This window comes from Pan troglodytes, chromosome 9 (genome assembly GCF_028858775.2).
Source record: "Pan troglodytes isolate AG18354 chromosome 9, NHGRI_mPanTro3-v2.0_pri, whole genome shotgun sequence".
NCBI lineage: Eukaryota > Metazoa > Chordata > Mammalia > Primates > Hominidae > Pan > Pan troglodytes.
In genome coordinates, this window is record NC_072407.2 from 69,307,322 (window position 1) to 69,333,997 (window position 26,676).

Genomic DNA, 26,676 nt, shown 5'->3' on the forward strand with positions numbered 1-26,676 from the left:
CTTGGAAGCCAAGGATTGCCAACACCACAGAAGCTGCAAAAGGCAAGGGAGGACCCTCCTCTAGAGCCTCGAGAGGGAGTGTGGCCCCATTGGCACCTTGACCTTGACCTCAGGCTGCTGTTCCCCAGAACTGCAAGAGAACCCATTTCTGTTGCTTTCAGCCGCTGGATTTGGTGTCATTTGTTACAGCAGCCACAGGAAACTCACAAGGTGTGTTTGTAGAATTCACCTGGAACAGAGTCCCCTGCCTCCCATTTGGACTATGTCTTGGGTACAAAATAGGCCTTCATCATGTTAAGCCACTGATTTGGGGGCTGCTCTTTATAGTCATGAGCCTACCCTGACTCATTCCATGTTAGTAACACGTGGCTCCCTCAGGAGACTGGAAACTCCTTGAGGGCAGGACCATGTCTCCCACTCACCATGAGCAGCCCACCCTGCACAGTGGCCGCCACATTGTAGGAAGAAGCATTTGTTGAATGCATTGAGGCTGAGACCTGGAGAATGAGCAGGAGTTGGCCAGATAAAGGGAGGGGATCAATCTTTCATGTGAAGGGAAAGGTGGAGCGGCATGGGAAAGGTCCAGAGGCTGGAGAGAACAGAGTTCACCTGGGAAGTGCCAACCCATTCCGTGGTCTAGGACACAGCAGATGCCCCCTGGCCCAGGCTCTGCACACGTTTGCTGCAAATGATTCCCCATCTCCTCTCCCTGCTCCCTGCCCCATTCAAGACTTCTTCAGGTCTTGCCCATCCTGGTTTTGTCTGCACATAAGAACTTCACGGTCATGGGGCAGGTGGGTGGCTGGGAAAGACACTGACTGGGCCTCAGGCCAGGCTGTGGAACTGCCACCCACACACTCATGCCCTTGGGCTTCCATTTCCTCCTCTGTCAAAGGGAGATGATAAATTTCCTTGCCAGCTCTTAGGGCGGGGTGAGGTGACTGGAGGAGGCGTGGAACGCACTGAGCTGGGCCAGAGCCATGGCAGGGCTGGGTTCAAACCTGGTGAGAGGAAGCGCCCAGGCTGGAGTGCAGTGGCGCGATCTCGGCTCACTGCAAGCTCCGCCTCCCGGGTTCACGCCATTCTCCTGCCTCAGCCTCCTGAGTAGCTGGGACTACAGGCGCCCGCCACCACACCCACCTAATTTTTTGTATTTTTAGTAGAGACGGGGTTTCACCGTGTTAGCAAGGATGGTCTCGATCTCCTGACCTCATGATCCGCCCGTCTCGGCCTCCCAAAGTGCTGGGATTACAAGCGTGAGCCACAGCGCCTGGCAGTCGAGTCCATTTCTATGTTCTATTTCAGCTGCCCCCAGTGGGCAGAGCAATCCAGTCCTCTCCCATGCCATATGGTCTCAGGTACTCCTCATGGGGTCCTACAGACAGGATCTGGAGAAGCCTGTGACCCCCTCAGTCCCACCCCACCAAGCTCCACTCTCTCCTGCTCAACATCCCAACATCCCTCACCCAGCCTCTCCTCACACTCCCAGGCTGGGGAGCTCACTACTTACCAGGCTTTGATCTGCGCATATGACCCCTTCCCTCAAGATGCTCACTGTGGCTGGAGAGGCAGACAGACCGACAGACACATAACTGACTGCTCTGCTACGAGGCAGAATGGAGTAAGTGTTCACTGGGGCAGCAAGGTGAAGGTCACACAGAGGTCCCCATTCCTGAACCAGTGTGACATCCTGGGCCTGGCCAGACATCTTCCCCAGCTTCCTGCAAGCTTCCTGTGAGGGCAAAGCCTTCGAGAGGTAGAAAAAAACCATCTTGCAGGGGCAATGGGCCTGCTCGGCTGCACTAATAGGGGAGGCGGCGAAGCAAGCAGGGAACACTGTGCCCCCACCCACCTCTGAGTGAAGACTGCAAACTCAGGCTGGAAGGGCCCTAGGAGTCCAACAGATGCAGCCCATTTATTTTACAGATGAGGAAACTGAGGCTCCCACAGCAAACCAGAGGCAATGCTGGGGGTCCCCTTCCAGAACTCCTACCTCCCAGCCCAGAGTTCTCTGCCTGCACTGGGTATCCAAAGCCCCCTTCCCCGGGAGGCACCAAACTCAGGGTGCCCAGCCAGTCAGGAGAGCCAGGAGGGGCTCAGGCTCGGGTGGAAGTCTGAGTCCAAGCCTCCACCCTGCAACTAGCCTGCTGAGTGACCCTGGGGACACCACTGGTCTTCATTTTCTCCTCCGTAAAATGGGATCCTGATCTTTGTTTCTCCCTTGGGCTGAAGGGCAGATGAGATGCCGAGTGTTGTAAACGCTTTGCAAATTGCAGATGCTTTGTCCAGAGAGGCAACACCACCATCACCCGCTCCTCACCACCTTCTTCATCATGTTAGAGAGTAAAAGCTCTGTGGTCAAACTGCCCGGGTTTGAATCCTGGCTCTGCCACTTGCTAGCTGGGTGACATCAGGCAAGCCACTTAACCTCTCTGTCCCTCGAATTGGCTGTCCCTCTTTACAAGATTGTTGAGTTAATACATGTAAAACACGTGGAGCAGTTGGTCCTTGGTTCTTAGGAGCCAGTTCCAGGATGTTCTCCCCGTGCAACCCAGGGCAGGTCTCATCTCTGAGCCTCAGCAGCCTCCTCTGAAAAATGGGGATGTTAATAATAGCACCTGGCTGGAGGCGACCTGGAGGATGGAGCAGGGCCAAGGCACACACTGTGCTGAGCCCAGGGCCAGCCCACAGAAGCGCCGGCTCAATGAGTGCCTCGGAAGCCTGGCATTTGGAGCCCAGTGTGTCCTCAGCTCACCTTGGCTGGTCTTGGCCTTGGCAGGCCCATGGGCAGCAGGGAAGGGCCATCAGGATCTGGGAAAGTGGGTCCAGCCCCAGACCAGATGGCCACCCTGGGGCCTCCCAGGAGGTAGGCTGTCCTTTAGTGACCTGCATGGTCGTGGGTTTGGGAGGAAGGAGCTTTCTCCCGGCCCCCTACTCCCACTGTGGCTGCCAAAGAACCCTCCCTGTCCCACCCCAGCCAGGCCATGTCTCCCTTCTCTGAGCTTCAGGTACAAGCAGTCAGTTAGTCAATAGTTGGCAAGGCTCACTCAGGGCCCTGCTAGGGCGAGGACTTCAGCAAAGATGAGTCACGCCTGCGCACTGAAGTCCAGCCAGGTAGAGCCCACATCCCAGCACAAAGGTGCCCTGGGAAAGGCAAGGTTAGCTCTTGGAGGGTGGGCACCAGAGACAGCCTCCTGAGGAGGGGCCGGCAGAGCTGAGTGTGGGCTACCCCAGTGGAAGAGTTGGAAAGGCACATGAGGCAGAGGGAACAGCAGGTGCAAAGGCATGCAGATATGGAACAGCTGGAATATTGGGAGAACAAGGCAAACTCAGTTTCCTGGGGAAAAGGTGGAACTGGGGGATGTGAGGACAGAGAGTTTGGCAAGGGACAGAGCTCAAAGGACCAGGAAGGGCCTGGCGTGGTGGCTCACGCCTGTAATCCCAGCACTTTGGGAGGCCAAGGTGGGTGGATCACCTGAGGCCAGGAGTTCAAGACCAGCCTGGCTAACATGGTGAAACTTCCATCTCTACTAAAAATACAAAAATCAGCCAGGCGCGGTGGCACACACCTGTAATCCCACTTACTCAGGAGGCTGAGGCAGAATCACTTGAACTTGGGAGGCGGAGGTTGCAGTGAGCCGAGATCATGCCGCTGCACTCCAACTTGGGGGACAGAGCGAGACTCCCTCTCAAAAAAAAAAAAAAAAAATTTAGCTGGGCATGCTTGTGCACACCTGTGGTCCCAGCTACTTGGGAGGCTGAGGTGGGAGGATCGCTTGAGCCAAGGAGGCAGAGGTTGCAGTGAGCCGACATTGTACTCCAGCCTGAGAGAGAGAGCCAGATGCTGTCCCAAAAAAGGAAAAAAAAAAAAAAAAAAAAGACTGGGAAGACAAGAACAAGAGTTTGAACTTGGCCTGAGGAGCACGAGTGAGCCATTGCAGAGTGTTCAGTAGAAGAGGGAGAGCAGCAGCTTAGAAAGATTCCTTGTGGTCATGTGAGCACAGAGGTTGGGTGGGGTCCACTGGGAGGAGTGCAGACAGAGGCTCAGAGGGAGGGGCGGGCTTAACTGGGCCACACACAGCTGAGTGCCCTATACCCAACACCCCATCTGGCCTCCTTGGCATAGCTTTACCTTCTGTCTTGTTTCCCCCTGCCCGAGTTCCACCTCCCCCAGTAGCTGCTCCCAGAGGCCAGGAGCACTTGGGCCTCCCCTCCCCCGCCAAGGCCATCAGCCCTGACAGCAGGAGGCGGATGTGTCAATGATGGTTGGTGGCATGCCTGCGCCCCTGCTTCTGCCTGAGCCTGTGTGGGACGCCTCCTGGGCCTTTCCCTGCTCTGTCCCCGCGCCCAAGCTGGAGCCACAGGTCCCACCTCCCCACCCTCACTCTCATGGTTGTCACCTCCTGAACATAGACAACAGACAATGTCTAGTTAGTGTGATGACATTAAATGTCCACAGACAAGAGACAGTTGGAAGGATGGAAACCTCCATGGTCGGTGACTCTTTCCAGACTGGTTGCTCTGCCACGAAGCAGAACAGAGTTAAGTGCTAACTGGGGCAGTGAGATGAGGGAGATTAAACGGAGGCCCCACTTCCTAAACCAGTGTGACTCTCGGCCTGACCAGACACCTTCCTCAGCTTCCCGTGAGCTTCCTGCGAGGACAAGGCCTGAGAGATGGAAATAAACATCTTGCAGGGAAAATGGGGCTGCTCGGTTGCACTAATGGAGGAAGCAGCGAAGCAAGCAGGGAACGCTTTTCCTGGCACTGTACATCCACATCCACCAGCTAACCTTGTCAGCCCCATCTTCAAAATAAAATATATCCACACTCTGAGCTCCTCCCCTCACCCTCAGCAACACAGCCCTGGGCTGAGCCACCGTCATCTCTCACTGGGATAATTTCTGCAGCCTCCTAGCTGGTGGCCCATGTTCAGCTTCACCCTCTGCCATTTACTTACCACACAAGGTCCAAAACAAAAGTCAGGTCCAGGCACTTCTCTGATCAAAATTCAGAAATGGCTTCCCTGTTCATGCAGAGTAAATTCCACGGCCCATGACACTCTACCCTCTGGGTGCCTCCAAATTCATCAGGAGGCCTCTCCCTCAGCTCCACTCACCCTGGCCCCTTGTTGTTCCCGGAACCCAACACACATCCCACCTCAGGACCTTTGCACTTGCCCTTCCGTCTACCTGAAATACCTTCCCCGAAATGCCTGCCTCACTTCCTTGCCTCTCTGCTCATTAATTGCCTCATCACAGAGGCCTTCCTTGACCTCTACCAAAAACAGGTCTTGGCTGGGCGAGGTGGCTCATCCCTGTAATCCTGAGAGGTGACAGCGTGCTGGCAGTCCTCAGAGCCCTCGCTTGCTCTCGGCACCTCCTCTGCCTGGGCTCCCACTTTGGCGGCATTTGAGGAGCCCTTCAGCCCACCACTGCACTGTGGGAGCCCCTTTCTGGGCTGGCCAAGGCTGGAGCCCACTCCCTCAGCTTGCAGGGAGGTGTGGAGGGAGAGGCGCGAGCGGGAACGGGGCTGCGTGCGCGGCGCTTGTGGGCCAGCTGGAGTTCCGGGTGGGCGTGGGCTTGGCGGGCCCCGCACTCGGAGCAGCCGGCCAGCCCTGCTGGCCTCGAGCAATGAGGGACTTAGCACCCGGGCCAGCGGCTGCGGAGGGTGTACTGGGTCCCCCAGCAGTGCCAGCCCACCGGCGCTGCGCTCGATTTCTCACGAGCCTTAGCTGCCTTCCCGCGGGGCAGGGCTCGGGACCTGCAGCCCGCCATGCCTGAGCCTGCCACCCCCTCCGTGGGCTCCTGTGCGGCCCAGCCTCCCCGACGAGCACCACCCCCTGCTCCAAGGCGCCCAGTCCCATCGACCACCCAAGGGCTGAGGAGTGCGAGCGCACGGCGCGGGACTGGCAGGCAGCTCCACCTGCAGCCCCGGTGCGGGATCCACTAGGTGAAGCCAGCTGGGCTCCTGAGTCTGGTGGGGACGTGGAGAGTCTTTATGTCTAGCTCAGGGATTGTAAATACACCAATCAGCACCCTGTGTTTAGCTCAAGGTTTGTGAGTGCACCAATGGACACTCTGTATCTAGCTGCTCTGGTGGGGCCTTGGAGAACCTTTATGTCTAGCTCAGGGATTGTAAATACACCAATCGGCACTCTGTATCTAACTCAAGGTTTGTAAACACACCAATCAGCACCCTGTGTTTAGCTCAAGGTTTGTAAATGCACCAATTGACACTCTATCTAGCTGCTCTGGTGGGGCCTTGGAGAACCTATGTGTCGAAACTGTATCTAACTAATCTGATGGGGACGTGGAGAACCTTTGTATCTAGCTCAGGGATTGTAAAGGCACCAATCAGCGCCCTGTCAAAACAGACCACTGGGCTCTACCAATCAGCAGGATGTGGGTGGGGCCAGATAAGAGAATAAAAGCAGGCTGCAGGAGCTAGCTGCGGCAACCCATTCGGGTCGCCTGCCGCACTGTGGAAGCTTTGTTCTTTTGCTCTTTGCAATAAATCTTGCTACTGCTCACTCTTTGGGTCCACACTGCTTTTATAAGCTGTAACACTCACCTCGAAGGTCTACAGCTTCACTCCTGAAGCCAGCGAGACCATGAGCCCATCGGGGGGAACGAACAACTCCAGGCGCACCGCCTTAGGAGCTCACCACGAAGGTCTGTAGCTTCACTCCTGAGCCAGCGAGACCACGAACTCACCAGAAGGAAGAAACTCCGAACACATCTGAACATCAGAAGGAACAAACTCCAGAAGCACCACCTTAAGAGCTGTAACACTCACTGCGAGGGTCTGCGGCTTCATTCTTGAAGTCAGTGAGACCAAGAACCCACCAATTCCAGATGCAATCCCAGCACTCTTGGAGTCTGAGGCGGATGGAACACTTGAGGCCAGGAGTTCGAGACCAGCCTGCACAACATGGCGAAACCCTATCTCTACTAAAAATACAAAAATTAGCCTGGCATGGTGGCACACTCCAGTATTCCTAGCTACTTGGGAGGCTGAGGCAGGAGAATTGCTTGAACCCGGGAGGTGGGGTTGCAGTCAGCCAAGATTGTGCCACTGCACTCCAGCCTGGGCCACAGAGCGAGACTCAGTCTCCAACAACAACAACAACAAACCCAGCTCTCCCCAACCCATCCTTTCTCTCTGTTCCTTACCTGTTTATTCTGGCTGACATTTACTTATCGTCTCCCCCACCAGAATGTCAGCTCCATGAGACAGGAATTTGATATGTTTTGTGTCCTGCTGTATTCCCAATACCTGGTGCTTAATAGATGCTCATTTAATAGCTGTTAACTGAGGCCGGGCATGGTGGCTCAGACCTATAATCCCAGCATTTTGAGAGGCTGAGGTGGGCGGATAACCTGAGGTCGGGAGTTTGAGAACAGTCTGACCAACATGGAGAAACCCCATCTCTACTAAAAATATAAAAATTAGCCAGTTGTGGTGGTGCATGCCTGTAATCTCAGGTACTTGGGAGGCTGAGGCAAGAGAATCGCTTGAACCTGGGAAGTGGAGGTTGCGGTGAGCCGAGATCATGCCATTGCACTCCAGCCTGGGCAACAGAGTGAGACTCCACCTCAAAAAAAAAAAAAGTTGTTAACTGACTTGAATGAATGAATGACTTATTGAATGAGGTTTCAGCATCCAAAAGAGTTTAGGAAACTTCATGGAAGGAGGCTTACTTGGGTCAGGTAGCGGAACTTGAGAATTTGGGGTTCCCTCTCTAATCTTTTGAATTTACTGGCACATGTCTGCCCTGACTCTCTTTTCAAAAAAAATATTTTTTATTTATATTTTTATTTTTATGTTTTTTAGATAGAGTTTTGCTCTGTCGCCCAGGCTGGAGTGCAGTGGCGTGATCTCAGCTCACTGCAACCTCTGCCTCCTGGGTTCAAGTGAGTGGCCTCAGCCTCCCAAGTAGCTGGGATTACAGGGATGCACCACCATGCCCAGCTAATTTTTGTATATTTAGTATAGACAGCATTTCACCATGTTGGCCAGGCTGGCCTCAAACTCCTGACCTCAGGTAATCCATCCACCTCAGCCTCCCACAGTGCTGGGATTACAGGCATGAGCCATGGCGCGCAGCCCCCAGTTGTTTTTTTTTTTTTTTCAATAAAAAGTAGAGATGAGGTCTTGCTATATTGCCCAGGCTAATCTCGAACTTCTGGGCTCAAGTGATCCTCCTGCCTCTGTCTCCCAGAATGCTGGGATTATGGGCATGAGCCACCATGCTCAGCTCTCAAGCCTCATTCGCTCATTCAGCAAATGTGTACCAACTTCTGCTCTGGGTAGGACTCTGGGAGCCCAGAACAATCAAGCCCCAGCCTTGTAGCTATGAAAAAAAAAAAACAAATACAAGAATGGAAATGAACACTTAGAACACTAAGCGGCTCAGCTGTAAATGATAGTTACATAGTAAAAATAATGTAATCAACAAATACTTATTTAACCAAAAATCACGACGGAACTCTGTTGGGAGGGCCAGAAGAAAGGATAGGTGTGTATGTATGTGGGGAGTGGGAGGGAGATAGAAGAGCTAAGCTCTCATCTTCCATAGTAGGAAGTCAATAGATAGTGTCCAAATTTGAAAACCCTAGAAATTGCAATGCAAGCATATAATCTAGAAATACAGAGGTAAATCTCAGAGGAAACACCTCCCAGAGCAGCTGCCCTGGGGGTGGCATGGGATAGGGCCAAGTGTTGCTGGTTTTCTTAAGTCTTCAACTATTTGATTTTTTTTTTGGAAATCAGCTTTCCCAGGTTGAATTCAACTATTTGATTTTGTAAACTAAGCACATAGGTTGCTTTGATAAAAATTTAAATCAGGCTAGGCTCAGAGGCTCACACCTGTAATCCCAGGACTTTGGGAGACTGAGGCGGGTGGATCACCTGAGGTCGGGAGATCAAGACCAGCCTGGTCAACGTTGCGAAACCTCGTCTCTACTAAAAATACAAAAATTAGCCAGGCGTGGTGGCTAACACCTGTAGTCCCAGCTACCCAGGAGGCTGAGGCAAGAGAATTGCTTGAGCCCAGGAGGCGGAAGTTGCAGTTAGCCAAGATCACGCCATTGTACTCCAGCCTAGGCAACAAGAGTGAAACTCTGTCTCAAAAAAAAAATAAAAATAAAAAAAATAAAATAAAATAAAATAAAATAATAGATTTAACATAGATTTATAAATTACTTATGAGGCCATGAATTTGTGGCTGCCAGAATTAGATGTTTTGGAAATAAGTCTTTTAAAGTTCATTTCAAAAGGCAACACAGGGCTGGGCATGGCGGCTCATACCTGTAATCCTAGCACTTTGGGAGGCTAAAGCAGGAGGATCACTTGAGCTCAGGAGTTGTTTGTTTTTTTTTTTTTGAAATTGAGTCTCGCTCTGTTGCCCAGGCTGGAGAGCAGTGGCTCAGTCTCGGCTCACTGCAACCTCTGCCTCCCAGGTTCAAGCGATTCTCCTCCCTCAGCCTCCCAAGTAGCTGGGATTACAGGTACCTGCCACCACGCTTGGCTAATTTTTTGTATTTTTAGTACAGACGGGGTTTCACCATGTTGGCCAAGCTGGTCTCGAACTCCTGACCTTGTGATCTGCCCACCTCGGCCTCCCAAAATGCTGGGATTACAGGCATGCTCAGGAGTTTGAGACCAGCCTGGGCAACATAACAAGACCTCATGTCTACTGCTAAAAAAATAATTAGCTGGGCATGGTGGTGCATGTCTGTAGTCTCAGCTACTGGGGAGGCTGAGACAGGAGGATTGCTTAAGCCTGGGAGATGGAGCTGCAGTGAGCGATTATTATGCCAGTGAACTCCAGCCTGGGGAACTGAGCAGGACTGCGTCTTAAAAGAAAAAAAGCAACACAGGATAATTGGCAAAATTGCAATATGATCTAGATATTAAAGAATGGAATGGTATCACCATTACATTTCCCAAATTTGATGGTTATGTAAGGGAGTTCTTACGAGATGCATGCTGAATGAAGTTTTTAGGGGTGAGGGACATAATGTTTACAACCTATTCTCAAATGATTTTAAGGAAATATATACACATATACACATATTACATATTCATATAAAAGAATGTGAACAATAAAACAAATGTGGCAAAAATTGGTGGATCAAGCTGAAGGGTATATGAGCATACATTGTACTACCCTTGCAACTTTCCGTAGGTATAAATTTTTTTCAAAATAAGTCCGGGCGCAGTGGCTCATGTCTGTAATCCCAGCACTTTGGGAGACCAAGGTGAGTGGATCACCTGAGGCCGGGAGTTCGAGACCAGCCTGACCAATATGGTGAAACCCCATCTCTACTAAAAATATAAAAATTAACGGAGTGTGGTGGCATGCGCCTGTAATCTCAGCTAACCAGGAGGCTAAGGCAGGAGAATCACTTGAACCTGGGAGGCAGAAGTTGCAGTGAGCCAAGATTGCACCACTGCACTCCAGCCTGGGCCACAGAGGGAGACCCTGTCTCAGAAAAACAAAAAAACAAAACAAAATAAGAAATTAAGAAAATAAAGCAATATGATAATATCACAAAAAGAGAGGTAGCCAGACAGTATGTACCTCCTGATGGGAGCAACAGTACTATCTATAAAACATGCTTGCCCAAATAAGTCAAGGCTGCATTTTATCAAGCTTCTAGATCCAACCCCAATTTACAAGAACCCCTGGCGATGGATAAACATATCAAATCACACCATGGGGCTGCAACCAGCAAAATGCAGGTGTGGGGATCCCTACAGGACAAACAGCCCAACTTTTTTTTTTTTGAGACAGAGTCTCACTCTCGCTCGCTCTGTCACCCAGGTTGGAGTGCAGCAGCACAATCTCGGCTCACTGTGACTTCCACTTTCCGGGTTCAAGCGATTCTCCTGCCTCAGCCTCCCGAGTAGCTGGGACTACAGGTGCCCGCCACCATACCTGGCTAATTTTTGTATTTTTAGTAGAGACGGGGTTTCGCTATGTTGGCCAGGCTGATCTCGAACTCCTGACATCTGGTGATCCACCTGTCTCAGCCTCCCAGAGTGCTGGGATTATGGGCATGAGCCACCACGCCCGGCCACTTTATTTCAACAAATAAATTATGAAGAAAAAAGAGAGATGGGAAAGCTCTAGATGAAAAGAAACCTGACCTATTAACCAATTGCATTATTTCTATTTGGATATTAATTCAAACAAACTGCAAAAAAAAAAAAAATAAAGAAAATATTTATGAGACATTTGGAACTTTGAACATTAACTAGAAATTGACCAGATATTTGATATTATAGAACTATTCCTTTTTTTAGGAGCAAAAATGATATAACAATTTATTTTTTCTTTTGAGATGGAGTCTCACTCACTCTGTCATCCAGGCTGGAGTGCAGTAGCACGATCTCGGCTCACTAACCTGCATCTCTTGGGTTCAAGCGAGTCTCGTGCTTCAGCCTCCCAAGTAGCTGGGATTACAGGTGTGCATCACCATGCCCGGCTAACTTTTTTTTTTTTTTTGAGACAGAGTCTCGCTCTGTCACCCAGGCTGGAGTGCAGTGGCGCGATCTTGGCTCACTGCAACCTCTGTCTCCCAGGTTCAAGCAATTCTCCCTCAGCCTCCTGAGTAGCTGGAACTACAGGCACGTGCCACCAAGCCCAGCTAATTTTTGGATTTTCTGTAGAGACAGGGTCTCACCATGTTGGCCAGGCTGGTCTTGAACTTCTGACCTCGTGATCCACCCACTTTGGCCTCCCAAAGTGCTGGGATTACAGGCGTGAGCCACCGCGCCTGGCCTAATTTTTGTATTTTTAGTAGAGACAGGGTTCACCATGTTGCCCAGGCAGTTCTCAAACTCCTGACCTCAAGTGATCCACCTACCTCAGCCTACCCAAGTGCTGGGACTACAAGTGTCAGCCACAGCATCTGGTCTATTTTTTCTTCTTAAAAAATGTTTTGCTTTATATGTTCAGAGAAACTTCTTTAGTAATAAACTATAGAAATGATCCTTGAAAGTACAGTCCTTATTTATTCCTAAAAAAATTATTTTTGCTTGGTATAATAGTTATGCTGAGGCCAGGCACGGTGGCTGATGTCTGTAATCCTAGCACTTTGGGAGCCCAAGGCGAACGGATCATGAGGCCGGGAATTCAAGACCAGCCTGGCCAATATGGTGAAACCCCATTTCTACTAAAAATACAAAAATTAGCCGGGTGTGGTGGCAAGCGCCTGTAGTCCCAGTTACTCAGGAGGCTGAGGCAGAAGAATCGCTCGAACCCAGGAGGCAGAGGTTGCAGTGAGCCGAGATCGCGCCACTGCACTCCAGCCTGGGTGACAGAGCGAGACTCCGTCTCAAAAAAAAAAAAAAAAAAAAAAAAGTTACGCTGATAAAAGACTCCTCATCTTTTAGATTATTTTCCTTGTGATGAATGGAATAATCTAATGTCTGGGATTTGCTTCAAAGGTGAGGGAAATGGACGAGAATGTACATGAAGCAAGATCAGCTTGGGTGCTGGGTGGGGCTGGGAGTATCTAATTTTGTATATGTTCAAAATAGAGTGGGTTTTTTTGTTTGTTTTTGTTTTTTGAGACGGAGTCTCACTCTGTCACCCAGGCTGGAGTGCAGTGGTGTGATCTCTGCTCACTGCAACCTCTGCTTCCCGGGTTCCAGCAATTCTCCTGCCTCAGCCTCCTGAGTAGCTGGGACTAGAGGAACAACAGCCTTGTTCCAAAACTCACAAAGGGGCTCCATCTGATGGTGAAGATGCTTCCAAGATGTCTGTGAAGACTTTGCTCACAATTGTTCTATAAAACGTAGCTACTCATGGATGGGGGCTGAGGCTGGAGCATTGCTTGAGCCCAGGAGTTCGAAGCTGCAGTGAGCTAAGAAGGTGGCACTTCCAGCACAGGCAATATGGCGAAACCCATCAAAAAATACAAAAAATGTAGCCCGGCATTGTGGTGCATGCCTGTAGTCCTAGCTACTTGGGAGACTGAGGTAGGAGGATCACTTGAGCCTGGGAGGTCAAGGCTGCAGAGAGCTGAGATCGCGTCACTGCACTCCAGCCTGGGCGACAGAGCAAGACCCTGCCTTAAACAACAATAATAACAATAACAAAACAAGGTCCCACTGCATTCATGCCTGGGTGACAGAGGAAGACCCTGTCCCTAAAAATAAATAAATAAATAAATATAAAATGCATCCAAACCAGGACTGTGGCTGTTAGTTCCTATTACTGCCGTTGTTGATGGTGACTATGCCTCATGGTGCAGGTATCACCTCCACCATACAGAAGAGGCCACGTGCTGTTCCAATGAGAACTCAGGACCCAGAGCCATCACCAGGAGAAGCAGAAGCTAAATGAGATGTTTAGAATTCCAGCCAGTCTCAGCTGTGGCAAGAGGGAGCACTTATCTCTGTATATTTGGACATCTGTGGGCGGTGTTTATTTGCTGGGAAGTCTGGGTCTCTTCCCCTGGGGCTGCTGGAAGCCATGGCAGCCGAAGGACACAAGCTGGAGGAGGGTCAGGAATGGGCAGCCTGAAGCAGACACTGAGGTCAGGCAGGGCGTGGTGGGTGAGAACTAACTGCAGACTCAGTGGTGCCAGAGGTGGCCTGGCCATAGGGAGGGCCCTGGGCAAAGCTTGGACAAGCATCTCTGGGCTTTGATTCTACATTTCAGCTGTTATGTGCAGGGTCACACAGACCCGGGTATGAATCTTGACTTTGCCACTTGCCAGCTCCAGTGTGGCTCATGGCTGGAAGATCCTGTGTTCTCATCTTTGAAAATGTCTCATCTACGACAATGTCGGGACCAAGCTTATGGGTTGTCCTGAGGGATCAGTGAGGTGACGTTTGGAAGCTCTTAGCACAGGGCTAGGTGTGCCAGGAGCACTTGAAACCTAGGGGCTGCCACCGCCACAGCTGCTGTCTTTTAGACGACAGATGTCCAGTTCTAACAAGACTGAATATGTCAAATTTCTGTATGAAAGGCACCATAAACACAGTAAAAGACAAGAGACAAGGGAATAAAAGAGTAACTTACAGTAGAGAAGTCCGGGCGCGGTGGCTCACGCCTGTAATCTCAGCACTTTGAGAGGCTGAGGCAGGCAGATCACTTGAGGTCAGGAGTTCAAGACCAGCCTGGCCAACATGGTGAAACCAGGTCTCTACTAAAAATACAAAAGTTAGCTGGGCGTGGTGGCGGGCGCTTGTAATCCCAGCTACTTGGGAGGCTGAGGCAGGAGAATCGCTTTAACCCAGGAGGTGGAGGTTGCAGTGAGCCAAGATTGTGCCACTGCACTCCAGCCTGGGTGACAGAGCAAGACTCCCACTCGAAAAAAAATAAAAATACAGTGGAGAAGCCTGACAAATACTAGCTCAGCCAGGTGACTAAGGCCGACACCAGCAACATGAGGGTTACGATGAAAGAGGCACTTTCCCTCTATGATCTTTTCACCTAAAACCCATAAGCCTTCCCTAATCATGAGAAAGACAAATGCCAATTGAGGGACATTCTGCAAAACAGATGGCCGTCCTTCTCAAAACTGTCAAGGTCATTTAAAAAACAAACAAGGAAACCTGTAATCCCAGCTACTCAGGAGGCCAAGGTGGGAAGATCACTTAAGCCTGGGAGTTTGAGACCAGCCTGGGCAACATAGCAAAACCTCATCTATAAAAAATAAGTAAAATTTTAAAATGGTTTTAGACTTGGCCCGGTGGCTCATGCCTGTAATCCCAGCACTTTGGGAGGCTGAGGTGGGCCGATCACTTGAGGCCAAGAGCTCGAGGCCAGCCTGGCCAACATGGTGAAACCCCGTTTCTACTAAAAATACAGAAATTAACCTGGCGTGGTCGTGGGCGCCTGTAATCCGAGCTATTCAGGAGGCTAAGGCAGGAGAATTGATGGAACCCAGGAGGCAGAATTTGCAGTGAGCCGAGATCACCCCACTACACTCCAGCCCGGGCATCAGAGCAAGACTCCATCTCAAAAAAAAAAAAACCCAAAGCTGGGTGTGGTTGCTCACGCCTGTAATCCTAGCACTTTGGGATGCCCAGGCAGGCAGATCACCTGAGGTCAGGAGTTTGAGACCAGCCTGGCCAACATGGTGAAACCCCGTTGCTACCAAAAATACAAAAATTAGCCAGACATGGTGGTGCACACCTGTAATCCCAGCTACTCGGGAGGCTGAGGCAGGAGAATCGCTTGAACTCAGGAGGTGGAAGTTGCAGTGAGCTGAGACTGTGACACTACCCTCCAGCCTGGGCGACACAGGGAGAATCCGTCTCAAAAACACAACAACAACAAAAAACAAAACCCAAAACAAAAAACAAAACCAAAAAAAGGTTTTAAATGAGGATAGCCGAAAAACTGTCACAACCAAGAGGAGCTTAAGGAGACATGATGAGTAAATGTAATGTGGTGTCCTGGGGGGGACCCTGGGACAGAAAAAGGACATGTGTGGTAGATGCATCTGACGCCAATAATGTAAGCATACCCTGAGAAAGACGTAAGAAACACACGTGACGGTCCTGAGCTAAGGAATCTGAGAGTGGCCACTCTAGAGATTCACCCCTTATCTATGAAGAACCCTTGGCCCATCCCTTGGAACTCAGGTCATGTACAGGGTCAAGGCCCTTTTGCTTTGAGTTAGGTGGAGGTTGCTAAGTAAAAATGCTATATAAACTGCATGCCGTTTATAAACAGTAGCAGTTCTCTTGTCCAGCCTGCTGCCACTGGACTGTCCTCGTATGTAAGTCCCCCTCAATCAGCCCTGTGTCTCAGCCAGGTATGGTGGCTCGCACCTATAATCCCAGCACTTTGGGAGGCTGAGTGGGAGGATTGCTTCAGCCTAGGAGTTCAAGACCAGCCCTGGAAACTCAGTGAGACTCCATCTCTACAAAAAATTTAAAAACTTAGCTGGGTGTAGTGGCATGCACATGTAGTTCTAGCTACTCGGGAGGCTGAGATGGGAGGATCACTTGAGTCCAGGAGGATGAGGCTGCCGTGAGCAGTGATCATGCCACTGCACTCCAGGTTGGGCAACAGAGCAAGACCTTGTCTCAAAAAAATAAATAAAAATAAATAAATAAATAAATAAATAAATAAACCCTATGTCTCGTTCCCTGCCTCCAGGTCTCTTCTTCAGCCTCTTGGACACAGTGCCATCGCTATTGGCATCAATAGGGGTCAGGCACGACAGGACAGTAGGTAAAAACTAAGGAAATCAGAATAAGTTACGGACTTAGCAATAATGTATCAATATTGGTTCATTAACTGTGACAAATGTATAATAATAACAAAATAATAATAGAGGAAGCTGGGTGTGGGCTATATGGGAACTGTCTACTATCTTTGTGATTTTTCTGTCAATCTAAAACTATTCTAAATTAAATAATATACTAAAAAAGAAAACAGACAAGAGACAGCCTGGGAGAAAATACAAGGACACTTCATCTATACAAAAAATAAACAAAATTAGCCGGGCGTGGTGGCATCCGCCTAGAGTCCCACCTACTTAGAAGGCTGAGGTGGGAGGATCCCTTGAGTTCAGGAGGTTGAGGCTGCAGTGAGGAGAGCATTTATAGGCAGAAAACATAAGAATGCCTATAATTTTTTTTTTTCAGATGGAGTCTCGCTTTGTCGCCAGGCTGGAGTCCAGTGGCACGATCTCGGCTCACTGCAACCTCCGCCTCCTGGGTTCAAGCGATTCTCCTGCCTCAGCCTTCCGAGTAACTGGGATTACAGACACCCGCCACCACGCCCAGCTAAATTTTGTATTGTTAGTAGAGACGGGGTTTCACCATGTTGGCCAGGATGGTCTCAATCTCTTGAGTCATGATCCACCCACCTCGGCCTCCCAAAGTGCTGGGATTACAAGCGTGAGCCACTGCGCCCGGCCTATAATTTTTTTTTTTAACCCAGTAGAAAACAATCCAGCAGGAAAATGGGCAAAGGAGGGAAATGGCAAGTTCACAGAGGAGAAGACAAACAGGTCAATACACACATGAAGAGATGCCTGACCACCCTGTCATCAAAGAATGCAAATGAAAACAACAATAAACCATCATTTCTCCCAATGAGATTGGTAAAAGTTAGAGAAAATTGATGACGTCCCGTGTTGAAGAGGGCGTGGGGAGATGAGTGGTGTAGGCAGATAAAATGGTACCACCTTTGGAGGAGGCAATTTGGCTATAAGTTTTCTTTTCTTTTTCTTTTTTCTTTTTTCTTTTTTTTTTTTTGTGAGACAGAGTCTTGCTCTGTTGCCCAGGCTGGAGTGCAGTGGCACGATCTTGGCTCACTGCAACCTCTGCCTCCCTGGTTCAAGCAATTCTCATGCTTCAGCCTCTGAAGTAGCTGGGACTATAGGAGTGTGCCACCAAGCAACAAGGGGACCAAAGAAATCATTGCTCAGCTTTGGGTTTGACCTGATCTGCACCATGCCTGGCTAATTTTCGTATTTTTAATACAGACGGGGTTTCACTGTGTTGACCAGGCTGGTCTCGCTCTCCTGACCTCGTGATCCACCTGCCTCAGCCTCCCAAAGTGCTGGGATTACAGGCATGAGCCATCACGCCCAGCCTATGACTTTTAAGATAAAAATGCACATACCCAGTGTGTTCCTTGCTGCATTATTTGTAATAACAAAAACCAGAAACAACCTTAGTCCATCAATAGGAGACTAGGATGCACATACACAATGAAATACTCTGCGAATGACAAAAAAGCCTGAGGTGCGTTTACAGTGCAAATAGAGCAATGATCCCCGTTAACACTGTGCAGCACTCATGTGCCAGCCTCTCTCAAAATGTAATTTTCACAACTCTGTGAGTTAATTACTATTATTATCCCCATTTTACAGATGAGAAAAACTGAGGCAGAGAGGGGTTAAGTAACTTTTTCAAGATTGCACACTTAATAAATAGCAGAGTGAGGATTTGAACCCAAGTAAGCTGCTTAAACAACAACAGGCTGGGTGCAGTGGCTGAGGCCTGTAATCTCAACACTTTGGGAGGCCAAGGTGGGAGGACCCCTTGAGTCCAGGAGTTCAAAACTAGCCTGGGCAATATGGTGAGACACCCATCTCTACCAAAAAAAAAATTTTTTTTTAATTAGCTGGACATGGTGGTACACACCTGTAGTCGCAGCTACTTGGAAGCCCGAGGCAGAAGGATCTCTTGAGCCTGGAAGGTTGAGACCAGCCTGGGCAACATAGCAAGACATTGTCTCTACAAAAAAAAAAAAAAAAAAAAAAATTAGCCGAGCATGGTAGCACATGCCTGTAGTCCCAGCTACTTGGGAGGCTAAGGAGGGAGGATCCTTTGAACACAGGAGTTCGAGGCTACAGTGAGCTATCATCACGCCACTGCACTCCAACCAGGGTGATGGAGTGAGGCCCTGTCTCACAAAAATAAAAATAAAAACCACGACCACCAACTATATACACTCACACACACACACACACACGTACTCACACACACGTACCCACACACACGTACCCACTCAAATCCGTGTGCATATGCTTACATATATGCAAATACATAAACAACACCTGAAAGGTCTCCACAGCCCAGCAACCTGATAAGCATCTTACCTTTCCAGGGCAAAGCGGGAGGATGGGGGAGTGGATAAGACTTTGACCGGATCTGCATGAACGAGTATTATTTTGATTCTGTGGGGTTTTTTTGTGTTTTTCCTTTCATTCCTCTCTTCCCTGCAGCTGCCCCACCCGCAGCACAGAGACACTGGCCACTGGACCAGCTCTCCCAGCACTACCTCCTGGGAGGGCGGATGCAGGGGAACAAAGAAGTCGTTGCTAAGCTATGCGTTTCAAATTAGACTTTTTCAAAGCCCACAGCAGGAACAATGGCCTTGAGAACAAGCCTCCCATGTAGGAGCCTTTCATGGCTGGGCTGTTGAGGGAGAAGAGGTTTGTTGAGAAAAGAGCTACAGGCTCACAGCCAAAGGTGTACAGCAGCCACATAGGAATAGAAGAAGCTGGGGGCAGGTAGGCACATTTTCCTGTTTCTGAGGTAGCCTGAGGCCTTGCCCCAACCCGACATTCTCTCCATGCTCACCTCCCCGGGCCCTGCCCCCGGGAGTGCTGAGTGCCTTCAAGCCCCTGGGAGAATAACTTAGCCATGCCCGAAAAACCAGAAATAAAAAAATAAAACCAGAAAGGTCAGGAGGCTGAGTCTGGGTCCTCAGGCCTCAGGAAACTGCAGGGGGACCCCTGCCACCACCCTTGTATCCCATGGAGACGGAAGGGCTTCTAAATGTTTCTCGAGCCTCATAAGTATGGGAGAGGGTTGCAGGACTAGAGGACCTGGCACCAGGAGGGGAGGCCGCTGCCCGCCCTCATGTGGCCTGCCTACCTGTTAACAGAGGTCTCGTCAGACCCTGGCCAGCAGGGACAAAGGCCAATGTCCAGGAGCTGAGAGGCAAGAGGCCCTCAGGGGAAGGACAGAGAAAGGTGTGGGGACTAGGTGCCCCCTTCCTAATGCTAGGACCAACTTAAACCTGCGGTGCTTGGCTCTGCCCTGGGACAAGAGGATAAGGGGCAGGGAGAAAAACTGGTTTCATGAAATTCAGTGGGTTGACAAAATACAATAGAATCAAGTCAAGTAACAGAGTATTACTTTATGAAACTTTTGCTACATGATTATTGATTAAATGTTGTGCTGGTTTCAAAGTGCACTGGATTTCCCACTGTTAGTCAAGGCCAAAAATATGGGAAAAATTTTCTCAAAGACTACAAAAAGTCTCTGTGTAGGTCAGGCTGGTGAGATGAGTTTGGTTATTAGAGAGTTAGAAAGGTTACGTTTTTCATACCAATTCTTATCTTTAGGATCTTAAACTACAGCCATTTGTTTGATTTTTGGCACAGTGAGGATATAAGTGTATTACTTCTGTAATTTAAAAATGTTACTGGCCTTGTTCGGTGGCTCACACCTGTAATCCCAGCACTTTGGGAGGCCAAAGTGGACAGATCACCTGAAGTCAGGAGTTCGAGACCAGCCTGACCAACATGGCGAAACCCTGTCTCTACTAAAAATGCAAAAATAATTAGCCAGGAGTGGTGGCAGGTGCCTGTAATCCCAGCTACTCCGGGAGCCAAGGCACAGAACTGCTTGAATTCGGGAGGCAGAGGTTGCAGTGAGCTGAGATCACGCCACTGCACTCCAGTCTGAATGACAGAGCAAGACTGTCTCAAAATAAATAAACGAATAAATAAATAAATAATGTTACTGAATGCCCCTGACATCAAAAATGGACTAGTGGTTCCAACAGGCACAAGGTTGGCCATTGTGATAGGGGATGGTAGGAGCTCTAATTGGTTAAGATAAAGGCATATATAAAGGACTCTGAACCCAGCCATGGGGGCAACGGGCAGTGGGTAGGAATGGCATGTGAGATGAAGAGGGGTCTCAGCCGAGTTGAGTATGAGTTAGGCAGATGGGGAAAGCACTATCGAGGCAGATGACAAAGTTCTGGAGGGCATGAGATCTCCCTGTCCAGTGGAGTACAGGGTGTAGCCCCATCCTCCTCCAGGCTTGCCCTAAAATGCTGTGTCAAACAAGGTCCATGATAGACTGGGTAGGGCAGGCAAGTGTCCAAAGCAAGGTAACCAGAGGTCAACCCCAAAGGGCAGTGCCAACAGGGAGATCCAAGGCATGGGCACCGGGCGAGGCACAGGGTACAAGGTCGGTGTTAGGACTTCATGTGTCCCCCAAAATCCACGTTAAAGCTCTACCCCAATGTGACTATTTTTGGAAATAAGGCTTTTCAGAGGTAATTAAGGTTAAACAAGGTCATAAGAGTGGGGCTGTAATCCAACAAGACTGGTGTCCTTATAAGAGGAAGAGGCGGCCGGGCGCGGTGGCTCACGCCTGTAATCCCAGCACTTTGGGAGGCCGAGGCGGGCGGATCACAAGGTCAGGAGATCGAGATCATCCTGGCCAACATGGTGAAACCCCGTTTCTACTAAAAATACAAAAATTAGCTGGGCATGGTGGCTCGTGCCTGTAATCCCAGCTACTCAAGAAGCTGAGGCAGGAGAATCACTTGAACCAGGGAGGCGGAGGTTGCAGTGAGCCGAGATCGCACCACTGCACTCCAGCCTGGCAACACAGCAAGACTCTGTCTCAAAAAAAAAAAAAAAAAAAGAAAGAAAGAAAAGAAAAGAAAAGAAAAAAAAGAGGAAGAGGCTCCACGAGGCAAAGAGAAAAAGGCCAGGTGAGGACATAGGGGAGGGCAGCCCTCTACAAGCTAGGAAGAGGGCAGAAACCAACCCTGATGGCATCTTGATCTTAGATTTCCAGTCTCCAGAGCTGTGAGAAAATAGATTTTTGCTGTGTAAGCCATCCAGTCCACGCTGTTTTGTTATGGCAGCCCCAGCAGACTAATATTGTCAGGTTGGGAATAATGACTCAAGATGGCTCAAGGAGAAAGGCAGGACCAGGTATATAATTTGCAGGGCCTCGTGCCAAATGAAAACGCTGGACTCCCTGTTCAAAAATTATTGAGAATTTCAAGGCACTTTGGGAGGCTGAGGCAGGAGGATCACTTGAGCCCAGGAGTTTGAGACCAGCCTGAGTAACACAGTGAGATCTCATCTCTACAAAAATTTTTTTAATTAGCTGGGTGTGGTGACACGCACCTGTTGTCCCAGCTACTCAGGAGGCTGAGGCAGGAGGATCCCTTGAACCCAGAAGGTTGAGACTGCAATTGTCAGAGGTGTTTGAACCAGAGCAACTCCATCTTGAGTAGGGGCTTGGTAAAATAAGGCTGAGACTTACTGGGCTGCATTCGCAGGAGGTTAAGGCATTCTTAGTCACAGGATGAGACAGGAGGTCGGAACGAGATACGGGTCATAAAGACCTTGTTGATAAAACAGGTTGCAGTAAAGAAGCCGGCAAAAACCCACCAAAACCAAGATGGCGATGAGAGTGGCCTCTGGTCGTCCTCACTGCTACGCTCCCATCAGCGCCGTGACAGTTTACAAATGCCATGGCAATGCCAGGAAGTTACCCTATGTGGTCTAAAAAGGGGAGGCATGAGTAATCCACCTCTTGTTTAGCATATAATCAAGAACTAATCTCATGCCTGTAATCTCAGCACTTTGGGAGGCCGAGGCAGCCAGATCACTTGAGATCAGGAGTTCGAGACCAGCCTGGCCAACATGGTGAAACCCTGTTGCTACTGAAAATACAAAAAATTAGCCAGGTATGGTGGTGCACACCTGTAATCCAGCTACGCAGGAGGCTGAGACAGGAGAATTGCTTGAACCCGGGAGGCGGAGGTTGCGGTGAGCCGAGATCGTGACACTGCATTCTAGCCTGGATGACATAGTGAGACTCCTTCTCAAAAAAAAAAAAAAAAAAAAAAAAAGGACCGTAAAAATGGGCAACCAGCAGCCCTTGGGGCTGCTCTGCATATGAAGTAGCCATGCTTTTGTTTCTTTACTTTCTTAATAAACTTGCTTTCACTTTATAGACTCATCCCAAATTCTTTCTTGTGCAAGATCCAAGAACGTTCTCTTGGGGTCTGGACTAGGACCCATATCCGGTAACACCATGGGCGGTGATTGCGCCACTCAACTCTAGCCTAGAGCAACAGAGATAGATCCTGTCTCGACAAAAAAAAAAAAAAAAAAAAAAAGAGAGAGAGAGAATTTTAAGACAGCAACAGCAGAGCATTAACCATGTACTGGGCCCTGTGTGCAAGCTCAGGTTTTACACCTGTGAAGCCAACCCTAAAGAGAGGTTCAGGATGGAGGCCTTGAACTAGATACAGAGGTCAGGGGTCCGTGCGTAATGCAGGCTGGAGTCCTCATATGTGCTCATGCACAGAGGTAGGCACGCATATAACCAGTTCAAACAGCAAGCAGAACACAAGCAGAGACAGGAAAAGCGAAGTGAAGAATGAGCAGCCATCAGAGATGCATTCTTAGCTGTCACTATCCCTCACTCTACCCCTTGTCAAGGGCAGGCTTCGGCAGCCATGTTCGTATGTATCACGTGACCCCCTCTCTCGGTCACTGTGGGTTGGAGGAGGGCTGATCACCTGACCCAAGTCAGCCAATCAGAGCTCTCTCCTGACACTGGCTCAGGTTGAAGTTCTAGAAAATGTTAATTGGGGGAGCTGTGGCTGGCAGAGAAGGAAAAAGGAAGCTGAAGGGCACTTGGGCTCATAATGGTCTCTCCAACCCTGATCCTGTCCTTTATGGACATTTGGCAGCGCTGCTGCCTTGAGGTGCCTTGCAATGCTTTATCTTTTTGTTAAAGCCACCTCTGTTGCTTCAGCCAGCTTGAGCGGGTTTCTGTTACTTGCTAGGGGTTGGGAAGGCTTAGCCGACAAAGGGAAAATGAGTCAGGTCCTGAAGGATGAGCAAGTTACGGGAGTGGGCCTCATGGTGAGGGAGTGGACTTCCTGATGGGGTTAAGGGCGCCTGAACACCTGGGAGGCAAGTTGAGGCCAAGACCTGGGGTGATGGAGAGGCAGGGTAGGCTACCCAGTGAGTAGGAGGCCGAAGGAACCACAGCAGGGCTCCAGATCTCCTGGCCCAGAGGGGCTGGGACGGGAAGCCCAGAAGACACTCATCCCTAAGGGAAGCCTGAGACTGAGGAACTCCCATACCCTGCGTCGGGCTCGTGGGCGAAGGGCCTTCCCAGGGACTGCACCATGGCCTGTCCCCAGCCTTACCCAGGGGCCTCCCTCTCAGGCTCTGCAGGACCCAGGGGTCACAGCTGTGTGGGGTGCTCCACTGAACACTTCCTTCAAACTCCTTCAGGTTTGCTATTTTTATCTGCGGAGTTCTCAGTTCCTGAGTGGGAGGCAATAATAAAAGGGAGTGGGTGGGGAGGAGGAATTCGTATATTTCTTTTCTTTTTTATTTATTTATTTGTTTATTTTGAGACAGAGTTTCACTGTTGTTGCCCGGGCTGGAGTGCAACAGGGCGGCCTCGGCTCACTGCAACCTCCGCCTCCCGGGTTCAAGCGATTCTCCTGCCTCAGCCTCCAGAGTAGCTGGGCTTACAGACATGTGCCACCATGCCCGGCTAATTTTGTATTTTTAGTAGAGACGGGGTTTCCCTACATTGGCCAGCCTGGTCTTGAACTCCTGAACTCAGGTGATCCACCCTCCTTGGCCTCCCGAAGTGCTGGGATTACAGTGTGAGCCACTGCACCCGGGCCTATTTTTTAAAAAGTGGATTTGGAAAGAGGGTTTTTTCCTTTTCATTTTTGACAAGGAGCACTTCCTTCCTGATCCTGAGGAAGCCCTAACTTTTTTTTTTTTTTTAAGACAGAGTCTCGCTCTGTCACCCAGGCTGGAGTGCAATGGCCTGATCTCGGCTCAGTGCAACCTCCGCCTCCCGGGTTCAAGCGGTTCTCCTGCCTCAGCCTCCCGAGTAGCTGGGACTAGAGGCGCGTGCCACCACGCCCGGCTAATTTTTGTATTTTTAGTAGAGACAGGGTTTCGCCATGTTTGCCAGCCTGGTCTTGAACTCCTGAACTCACGTGATCCGCCTGCCTCAGCATCCCAAAGTGCTGAGATTACAGGCTTGAGCCATCGCACCCGGCCAGGAAGCCCTTCTTAATCTGATTTTTCCTCCTTTCAGTTCTTTTATTCACTGCTACTTCATCAACTCTTTACTATTACTTGTTACTATTGGTTTGAATCCCACCTCTGTCACCTGCTGGTGTTTATTCTTGGCTACATTTCTTCTTTTTTTTAGAGACAAGTTCTTGCTCTGTTGCCCAGGCTAAGTGCAGTGTCGTGATCATAGCTCTTTGCAGCCTCAACCTCCTGTGCTCAAGTGATCCTCCCACCTTGGCCTCCAGAGTATCTAGGACTACAGGTGTGAGATGGCTACATCTCTCTTTTTTTTTCTTTTTGAGACAGAGTCTCACCCTGTTGCCCAGGCTAGAGTGCAATGGCATGAGTTTGGCTCACTGCAACCTCCACCTCCTGGGTTCAAGTGATTCTCCCACCTCAGCCTCCTGAGTAGCTGGAATTACAGGCATGCGGCATCATGCCCGGCTAATTTTTGTATTTTTGTAGAGACGGGGTTTCAACCATGTTGGTCATGAACTCCTGACCTCATGTGATCCGCCCGCCTCAGCCTCTCAAAGTGCTGGGATTACAGGCGTGAGCCACTGCACCCAGCCTGGCTACATTTCTTAACCTCTCTGTACCTCAGGTTCCGAATGTGTAACCTGTGGGCTGATAAAGGAACCTTGGTGATAAAGAGTCCTGGGAGGATTGAATGAGCCAATATGTGTAATGCACTGAGAATGGTGCCAGGTATATAAGGACTTCATGCATGTGGGTTCTTGGGGCTTTTGTTGTTGTTTTGAGACAAGGTCTGGCTCTGTCGCCCAGGCTAGAGTACAGTGCATCTTGGCTCCCTGCAACCTCGCCCTCCCAGGCCCAAGCGATCCTCCACCTCAGCCTCCCGAGTAGCTGAGACCGCAGGCATGTGCTACCACGCCTAGCTAATTTTTGTATTTTTTGTAAAGATGGGGTCTCACTTTGTTGTCTAGGCTGGTCCTGAACTCCTGCGCTTAAGTGATCCCCATGCCTTGGCCTCCTGAAGTGCTGGGGTTACAGGCGTGAGCCACTGTGCCCCGACCTTGATTGATTTTTTTTTCTTTTTTTTGAAAAAGGCTGGAGGGCAGTGGCTCGATCTTGGCTCTGCAACCAGTACCTCCCAGGCTCAAGCAATTCTCATGCCTCAGCCTCCCAAGTAGCTAGGACTACAGGTATGTGCCCCCACACCTGGCTAATTTTTGTATTTTTAGTAGAGACTGGGTTTCACCATGTTGGCCAGGCTGGTCTCGAACTCCTGGCCTAAAGTGATCCACCCACCACAGCCTCCGAAAGTGCTGGGATTATAAGCGGGAGCCATTGTGCCCAGCCCCAGCCCTTGATTTAAATACTGACAAAGCACCTGCTATATGCTGGGCCTGAAGGCTAGAGAGATGAGTAAGACACCTCATGTCTGCTTCAAGTTCCCAGCATCTAGTAGGAACAGGCACAGGAACAAATAATTCCAGGACAGACACTATAAATGTGTTAGAAGGAGAGTCCAGCTATTGTGGGAAAGGGGAGTGAGTGGCTTGCTGGAGCATTTATGGAAGTCTTCATGGGAGAGTTTTTTGTTTGTTTGTTTGTTTGTTTTGAGACGGAGTCTCGCTCTGTCGCCCAGGCTGGAGTGCAGTGGCGCGATCTCAGCTCCATGGGAGAGAGTTTGAAAGGATGAAGAGTTTACATCCTCTGGAAAGAAGCAAATAGAAGGCATTCCAGGCAAAAGGAACTGCATCGAGTAAAAGCATGGAGGCAAGAAAGGGCTTGGTGTGTTTGAGAAACAGTGAGTAGGGCATGGTGGTGGCAGAAGCTTAAAGTGTATGGCCCGTGGACAGTGACAGCCGGACAAGAAGCTGAAGTGACAGGTGAGAAAACACTGAAACCATCTGACCTTTGATTTCTGGCTTTACGGAGACATGTAGAGAAAAGGTTTTGTCCCTCCCAGGCTAGAAAAAGACAGAACTGAGTCCTAGGGATTACCCTGAAGCAGCATCTCCACTCATCCACTCTGCCCCACAGCAACATCTGTGCCATTTCTCTCCCAGACTCCCTCATGGTGAGCCGGGTGGTGACAGTGTGACTTCTGGAG

General features: G+C 49.8%; 1 protein-coding gene and 1 pseudogene across 1 annotated transcript in view; one reads left to right on the plus strand and one right to left on the minus strand.

Moving 5' to 3' along the window:
* Nucleotides 1–11,872: 11,872 nt before the first annotated feature.
* Nucleotides 11,873–12,020, minus strand: LOC112204951 (small nucleolar RNA U3; annotated as a pseudogene).
* An 11,127-nt stretch (nt 12,021–23,147) lies between these two features.
* The window catches only part of SYT12 (synaptotagmin 12), a 44,065-nt gene continuing 40,536 nt past the window's right edge, over nt 23,148–26,676 (plus strand). The window contains exons 1-2 of the mRNA XM_016921331.3: nt 23,148–23,789; nt 26,209–26,452. The gene's annotated coding sequence lies outside the window, so the exon portion shown is untranslated. The remainder of the gene's footprint in view (nt 23,790–26,208; nt 26,453–26,676) is intronic.